Source organism: Telmatherina bonti, assembly GCF_933228915.1.
Source record: "Telmatherina bonti genome assembly, chromosome: 11".
Classification (NCBI taxonomy): domain Eukaryota; kingdom Metazoa; phylum Chordata; class Actinopteri; order Atheriniformes; family Telmatherinidae; genus Telmatherina; species Telmatherina bonti.
The window spans coordinates 31,713,345-31,720,962 of record NC_136629.1 but is presented as its reverse complement, the minus strand read 5'-3'; positions in this window follow the sequence as shown (position 1 = coordinate 31,720,962).

Genomic DNA, 7,618 nt, shown 5'->3' with positions numbered 1-7,618 from the left:
AAACATTGTTTCCTTGGTTGCTTCAGACAGTCACATCACTTTGTTAGGTCTAGAAAATAAAGGTATGAATACAAGGCATTCTTTTCTATAACGCAACTTTCATTGTTGTGGAAGCCATTTTTCTCATCTAAATGCAAACCTTTTCATGACCACAAGATGTCTTCTCTGAACGCCTGATGGCCAATAGGGAATGTACACCAGTATCATCAATGCACAGAATTGTGGGAGTAATTTGCCATTTTGGTGTACCCGCTATCTGTTTACATCAGTTCAGCAGCGTCCTTTGTCCTTTTAATCTTCATCTTATTCAGGATTTCTGATGAGTATTTCATCTTGCCATTTTTTTCTTGAGTTGTGTGTTTTGCTGCAGCAGCTCGTGATCAACACACAAAAAGGAAATAACCAGCAGATTTACATCTTCCATTTCCATCTTGATGCAGTGCAGGGAATACATTGGATAAACATATTCCTTGGTTTGAATAAAGGACTGCTTAGGCTTGGGTTACAGGGTCTAACAGTCTGATGGTCTGGGGAATGAAACGGTTACAGGACTTTGCTGTGCAGGTTTAAGTCTGAGACTGAAATCGGTGTTAATGCGTTAAAACCTTAATTGTATTTGTTGTTCAGCAAATTGTAACGATGCAACTTATTAATTAGAAGTGTCTCTGGATCCTAACGACTCTTCACCTCTCTTATGAGCCTAAAGTTATAAAGTCTCTGCTCAGCAACATGTTTGCAACATGGTTTACTAGTGAGAAATCTGAAAGTGTTGATGGACACAGTAGATGGGTTCCTCCAAACTGCAGAGACAGCTTTGACTTGTTCGTTCACAATAAACCAAATTTAATGGGGTTTTTTTTGCGTTAGTGTTTAGTTTAGTATTTAGTTTTTTGTTTTGTTTGTCATATATAGATGTCTTTTATATATATATATATATATATATATATATATATATATATATATATATATATACATATATATATATATATATATATATATATATATATATATATATATATAGATAGATAGATAGATAGATAGATAGATAGATAGATAGATAGATAGATAGATAGATTGATTTTATCTATCTATCTATCTATCTATCAAATCAAAGATACTTTATTTATCCCCGAGGGGAAATTCAAGGTTCAAGTCAGCTCGTCCAAGGTTAGACATACAGACATTTACATTTGACAAATTTACAGGACGGACTGATAATTCGGCCTTGCAGCCAGTTTTTTAACCGGCACTGCCTTAGATAGATATATGTATAGACAGATATATATATAGATAGATAGATGTATATGTTATGTGTAAGCAGAGAATTGATCTTTTGTTTTATTTCCAAACATTACCCTTTAAAGTTTGCTTTTCACTTTGTGAAATGTTTTAGGCCATCTATGAGGACTAAAGAATATAAAATGGTGAATGGACTTGTACTTATAGCTTTTCCAGTTGTGTTGACCACTCAAAATGCTTTCCACTACATGGCACATTCACCCATTCACACACAGACACGCACGTTGAGATAGGCACATCAGGGGCAGTACATGCTTCAGTGTCTTGCCCAAGAACATTCTGGCATGTAGTGAGGGAAAATGGTATCAGTCCACCGAACCTAACGTTTGGAAGCTCTTCCACCTGAGCTACAGCTGCCCTGTAATAATACCGTAACAACCAGTATCTCCTGTTGTTTTCTTGCACTACTGAACAAAACCCTGAGACATTTTAAATCATTCAGCAGTTGTGTGACTCCCTGCATGGAGGGAGTAATCCACCACTTTCCAGCCAAAATCTATTTCCTTCAGCTTGGAGGCTTTTTCACCACCAAATTCTAACAGCATCACACTTTAAACAGTCTCAGTGCATGTTGGATGTCACGTTGTGCTAAAGTCAAGACCACCACATCCTAAAAGAGCAAAGAAGCACTTCAGAGGTCCCCAAACTGTACACTCTGCTTTCTACTGATACGCCTGCAGATGCTGTCTATGGCAATCAAACATAAACCGGGATTAACTCCAGTTATGTAACAGCTGAATGTCCATGAGTACCAGCTCCAGAACCCTGTTCTGTCGCAGCACAATATATATGGTGAAAAACAGCCTTGAGCTTTCTTTAAGAGAGTCAAGTGAATGCTCAAGCCTTTGTATTTCATGGAAGATATTGTAAATATAAAAAGAATCAGGAATTATTGCAAACATAAAATTTATGCTACTTAGTTTGGTGAGTGGCAGAATTTGGTCAGTGTTTGGTGTAAATGTTTGCACAAGTCTTGAATTTTAATATTACTTTTTCAGGGGGGAAGAAACCGCTTTGATGTGGCACTTGGACATTCATCACTGACTCTGTTTAATGAAATTTGAAAAACTTTTATTCATCCGGTGTGCTATTCAGTTTCTTATTTAATGCTCTCACCCCCAGCACAGAGTTGATATTTATAATCATTCAAGTGCAACGTGAGAAATTCCAGAAATCAATCTGAAGTCAAAAAGGTTTTTATATGCAAAAGTAATAAGAACTTATCTACATGCAGGTGTCATCAAACCACCTTTATCCCTCAGTGTACCAATTACATAGAGCAAGATGTGGATGTCAAGATAGTGCCAGCGATCCTTAGCAGACTGGAATAACCGTTCAGCTGCTGGGAGACGTGTTCTTTCTGGTAACATTTCTAAATTAATACAATCACGGTTGTATTTGCAACATTTCAAACATCTCTGTCTTGCATTAATTTCCAGATGACCAGTCTGGCTTTCTCCACAAGTCTAGATGATGTGGAAAAAAACTATTTTTCTCCCCACAATATGAGCTGCACACACACATGCACACCCCTTCATCATCATCCCCAGTAGAAATACTGCTGGAATCTTTCATACAGCATAGAACAAGGGTTAAAATGTGGTTGTTTGTAAAAGGTCCTTTTTTTTTTTTTTTTTTTTTTTTTTTTTTTTTGCTGCTTAGCAACATGTACTACAACATGTAGAAGTTTTTATTGGTTTTATTCATGAGCGTTCTTGTCAGCCGTTGGATATTTCAATGCCAGTTGAAAACCTTTCCATCTTATTGATTATGAGGCACTGCGTAGCTTGAACTGAAAACTCATATCTCATCAGAGTATTTTCAAAATGTTGTGAAACAGTTGTCACAGGAGTCCAGTGAAAGCAGCTTTTAGACTAATTTAATCGACAGCAGAAGCCCTTTTCGAAAAAATATTCCCCCCAGGAAAAAAAAAGTGTGAATACACACACGCACAAACAATTTTGCTGTCATATTCATTGCGAGTAAATGTTATCTATCAGCAAGGGACAAGTTGCCTTCAGCAAAGGCAGACACAGAGACAAAATATTTCCCTCCCATATAGAGCCTGGGGCAGGCCAAAAAACAAAGGAGATCCAAAGTGTTTAAATCTGTTTTATTATCAGCGATACATTCAGAGTTGTCACACCCATACTTCAGCTGTTTCACACACTCACCAGTATCCTGTATCTTATTATGGAGCCAGGATAAGCATTTTATATGCCAACATGTACATTGTGCACAACCAGTAATTATCTTTCTCACCAGACTGCTCCTCTTGTTTTGATTTCTTCTTGTTTATCATTTCTGTTGTTGCACTTGTGTACAAAAATGTTAAAAAAAAAAAATGAAACTAGCAACTTTTCCAACAGATTTTAATCAACTATACAGTCAGTCAGTGACACATAAGGTGGAATAAATCAACAGTAGACATCAGTATTTATACTTTTCTTCTATGGTATTAGACATAATACCTGTAGCAGAAATAGCTTCTAGTTGGCCTTTTGTCATCCACTTTTTCTCCATTTTCCCCTTTTCTCTCATGCAGTGCTTTGAAACCCAGTTCCCATGCTATATTGTTTTAATGTCTGTGTTCCATATGCACCAGCGTAACCTAAACTGTGCGTACATGCATGGCTGACTGTGGCTCATGTGTGACTTGAAGATTACTTAAGTAACAAAAAGAAATTGGAGTGGCAGAGGCACTAAAACATCCTCCTTTAATCTGATAGGCCTTTACATTTATGTTTAACTTTCCAAAAAAAGTCTTGTCCTGTTTTACCTTGAATATACAGTACATTCTGTTTTCCTCTGCTTTTTATTCTACTTTTCTTCACCACAGCCATGGCTATGTTTGGAAAGTCAAATACTTGCTTTGCATAAGAGAAAACATCATGGTTTAACATTAAATACAACGCTTAACATGTCACTCACAAACCTTCACTGTACAATGCAGTAGCAGACACGTTGAGGTACATACAAAACAAACTGTTACTCAAAATGTAACATAACTTTGTCCTTCTAAAGAGACCATCCACAAACATCACCAGAATTTAAATCAAGACTTTGCAACACCATAAACATCTTTGTTTTTCTTTGATTTGGTAGTTTGATTAAGATCATAAACTTCTTAAAAAGTCCTCCTCCAGTTGCCCCTTCCACTTTCAGACTGCTTCAAGCTGTATTCAAACACAGAGTTTAATCAATGGCTGCAAGCTGCCCAGACTGTGAGGGGCTGAGTTAACCTCAAATACTTCCTCTGACATGTAACACTGCCACTATGAAGTTCTTCCTCTGAAAAACTGCCTTTTTTCTTCACCAGAGATGTCTAATGGTTCAGCACTGCGGTCAACAAACTAAATCTTTGATTCATCATTCCAGAATACAGAGCCACAAGGCCTTGTATATAAAAAATACTCCTATTGATTTGCTCTTAAATTTTTCTAAGATCACTCTAGGAGGGGTACTAACATTCAATTCATAAAAGATCCTGAGAATAAAAACTTTGCTTAAGTAGATTCTCCAGATGTTATTTACACACCTGCAATCTATAAATGTCAAATCAACCTTAGCTGATGGCACCAGCTGTACAATTACCCCTCAATAATACCAGCACAAAGGCTTCAGCCAGGAATGGCTGCATATTGCAGAGGAAAATCTGTTGAGAAGCAAGATCATGAAGATTGTGAAAGAGATTAAAACCGTCCTAATCGACATATGTGGTCGTCCAAAGAGTGGGTTTTTCAAAAAAAGGCAACACACACAACTTAGATGAGCATAAAAGATAAAACTGAGGAAACGTGTTTCTTAAGTTTTGTGTGTGATTTAATTTACTTTTAATATCAAAGCTGATGTATTTGCCTTTCGTGTTGTGCAGTATGTATTTTCCTCTCTTATGTTCTTTACGGACAACTTATTGTTTTTTTTACTGGCATGCCTCCTGTCACGGATTGTGGAAGTATGGGGACCCAAATGCTGGAACAGAGAGGTAGATCAAATACAGAACCGAGATTAAATCCTCAAAAAATAAACTAAATCCAAGACAGGAAAGAGACAGAATAAAACTGCAAGGAAAAAACACAACATAATGGACCAGCAAGTGGGAACAGCAACCAAGGGCTACAAATACTGGGAAACGGAACAAGATTTATTTTCACAGGTGAAATGAATGAACTAATTGAGTCCAGGTGTACTTAATGAACGGCAGGCAAAACAGGAAACAAGACCAAGGGGATCTAAACAGGGAAAAGTACAAAATAAAACAGGAAACTGGAACTTAGAAAACACATAAATCACATCATGACAGCTCCCCACACATGTCAAATGTAGTGCAAATTTTGTGCAGAAGCAGTGAAGACGTTCTGATGTATTAAGACTTTTAATAAGAAATTATGACAATTATCTGGAACAGCTAGTCATAGGACCTGTAGCAGGCTCAGCATAAAGGTATCACATGGTGAACTGGTGTAACTAACCCTGACAAGGGTGCTGCTAATCTGCACTATGACATGATTCATAAACTCGGTTATACAGCCAGGTTTTCCTAGCATAGGTCTGTGCTCTCACACTGCTGGTGCTGCCAAACTGAGGAGAGAAAGCTGACAAAAGAAAACCATGTGCTGGCAATGAAACTGTCAAACAGCTCATGCCTACGAGTGGCAGATCATAAAGGCACAATCACATCCTGCATATCACATCTGTGATAAATCATTGTGTCGCTATTGGAGGCGTTCTCATGTTTCTCATGCTGGAACCTCAGTGGCTGCAAATGGTGCTGAGAGTAACAAAACAGTGTCATTTGAGCCAATATTTTTTCCTAATGATATTTTAATCCAAGATAACAAGTAAAAAGTGCAGACATCATAATCAGTCTGTGTAAGAGTCTTTTAATGCACAAGTCTTTTGTGTAAAGGTGCATCTGTTTTTTAGACAAATGAAAGGATGGTGACCTTTCTTCTTGGGAGTACACACCTGCTGAGCACCTGTCCCTTACAGCAATAAGGTATGTCTTTGAATGATGTGACAGGTTGCACCGCCAGACTCTGGATTTATAAAAGGTATGCTTGTCATTGTATTATTATGTAAATATGGGAGCAGGTACCATAACACTGTATATTCACTCCTTTAACTGTAATTGGAGACATGGTGGTGATGCTGCCACCATAAACACAAGACTGTGTGCCTCACCAAGAAAGTGTATCCAGGTCCACATACATAAGCTTTTTAATCTGTGAGTCATGATTATGGATTTAACGGGTTGTACACATGTATTTTCTCAGATGGAAGTGGCAGAGGAGATGTTGTCTGTGTGTTCAGAAAGAGCCAGAGGGATATGTTCAAACCGCTTCCCAGTTTGCATATCTTATCAGATGTTAAGACTGCTCATGTTGGTGGTCAGGAAATTTCATTACCTCTTTTACCATGCTTGTGTCAAAGTGGATGCTACCGGTAATCTGTCAGGAAGAAGGACATCTTGCAGTCCTCTGAGCCTGTGGCCTCCACCTCCTGACCCAGACAAAGATCACAAGCAGTACTGAATTCACAATATTCTAAACAAGATTGTTTGTGAGGGCTGCATCTTTCCTCAAGTGAGCCTTGCAAGGTTACAAAGATTGCAAATTAAAGCAACCGTGAATTTACTTTAAGTTGAAGAGAAAATGTGCATGAGGAACAGGAAGTTCCAACTGGACATAGACTATAAGAAGATAAAGTTCGAGGGGAAACTGTTAAAGTAACAAAAGTTGTATCAAAGTTGTATTCACTGAATAAAGCTTTCAGTTGTAACCATGTCATTTCCAGGCAATTTACAGTAAAGACATGACAATCATATCAAAGACTACTGCATAATCAAGGGAAAGCTAAATAAAATATAATTTTTTTTACACTTGTGCAGAATAAACTCTATTTTGTGATCCATTTACTCCTTGATATGGCCCAGCAACCAGCCTCTCTGAAGAGTATTAATTTAAATAGCAGGAAAAATGTATTCTTTAAAAGGAAAATTGTTCTGTGATTACATCTCTGCCAGTATTTTTACCTAATGTGAGGGCGTCTGTAACCATTGCTGGCTGTACATTAGCTGAAGGGACCTTCTCCTGGCATTCATTTATTCATTATTGTAACCGCTTGGTCCGACGAAGGGTCGCGGGGAAGCTGGAGCCTATCTCAGCAGTCTTTAGGCGAAAGGCAGGGTACATTCTGGACAGCTCGCCAGTCCATCTCAGGGTTCTCCTGGCATATGGGAGCAATATTTCTAGTACAACCGGAGCTGCTCTTATTTGACAAGCCCAGCTGGAGGATACTCTAAAGACCAACTAACACC